The following is an 883-nucleotide window of genomic DNA, read 5'->3' as shown; positions in this document are numbered from 1 at the left end:
GGGGGGGGGACCCGGGGAGACGGTCTGAGGTCTGGGAAGCCTGGAGCCTGAGCGCCGGGGCGCAAGGTGCAGGGGGAGCCTGCGGTGCCGACTCGGGGCCGCTCCCGCGCCGCCTTCTCGTTGCAGACTTCCAGCCCACCCCCGCCCCGGAGACTGCCGTAGCTCGCACGCAGGCCTAGGAGTGTCACCGCTTGGGACAGGCACCCTTGCGCCCACCCCGGGTGCTGGGTGCTGCAGGATGAAGCAAGCGACCGCGGGACACTCTAGAGCACCGGGTCCCGGGCGGTGGGCAAGACTCCAGCCAGCCGAGCGCTCTGAGGATGGGCAGGCACCCGGGCAGCCCTCTGCGCCCACCCGCAACCCGACCTCGCAGACCCGGTGCGCGGGTCTCGGGGACGCGGGGACTGGGAGAGCGCTGGCCGCCGGCGCAGTCTGGCGGGCATCCCGGCTCGTTCCCCGCCCCCCTCCCCCGCCCGCCCCAGCTCAGAGGTGAACTCCGGCCAGACGCGGAGACCGCGGCGGCGGGAGGCACTCACCTGCCGCAGCCCCTGGATGGGCGAGCGGGACCGCCCACCGCGCAGTTCGGCCACCGGCCCTGCGGGCTGCGGGGGAGGGGCAGCGCTCCGGGTGGCGCGACACGGCGCGGCGTAGCTCTTTAAGAGAGACCTGCCACCGGGCTCTCGGAGCTCCCCGCCCCCCTTTCGCCTTCTCAGGACTTGCAGCCTGTCTGGCGGCCGCCGCAGCTCCTCCCCGGCTCGCTGGGGATCCCCGCCGGCTGCCGGGAGGGAGGGAGGCAGGGAGGGAGGGAGAGCGCCCGGTGCTGTCGGGCTGGGGCCCCACGTCCCGCCACCGCGCCGAGGCCGGGTCTGTCTCAACTCAGCCG

General features: G+C 75.2%; 1 protein-coding gene across 1 annotated transcript in view; it reads right to left on the bottom strand.

Moving 5' to 3' along the window:
- The window catches only part of Ldlrad4 (low density lipoprotein receptor class A domain containing 4), a 327,134-nt gene extending 326,251 nt beyond the window's left edge, over nucleotides 1-883 (bottom strand). Inside the window, exon 1 of the mRNA XM_031365959.1 lies at nucleotides 537-883. The gene's annotated coding sequence lies outside the window, so the exon portion shown is untranslated. The remainder of the gene's footprint in view (nucleotides 1-536) is intronic.

This window comes from Mastomys coucha, unplaced genomic scaffold, assembly GCF_008632895.1.
Source record: "Mastomys coucha isolate ucsf_1 unplaced genomic scaffold, UCSF_Mcou_1 pScaffold13, whole genome shotgun sequence".
NCBI lineage: Eukaryota > Metazoa > Chordata > Mammalia > Rodentia > Muridae > Mastomys > Mastomys coucha.
Note: the sequence above shows the minus strand (reverse complement) of the source record. Positions and strands in the feature narration are given on the sequence as shown.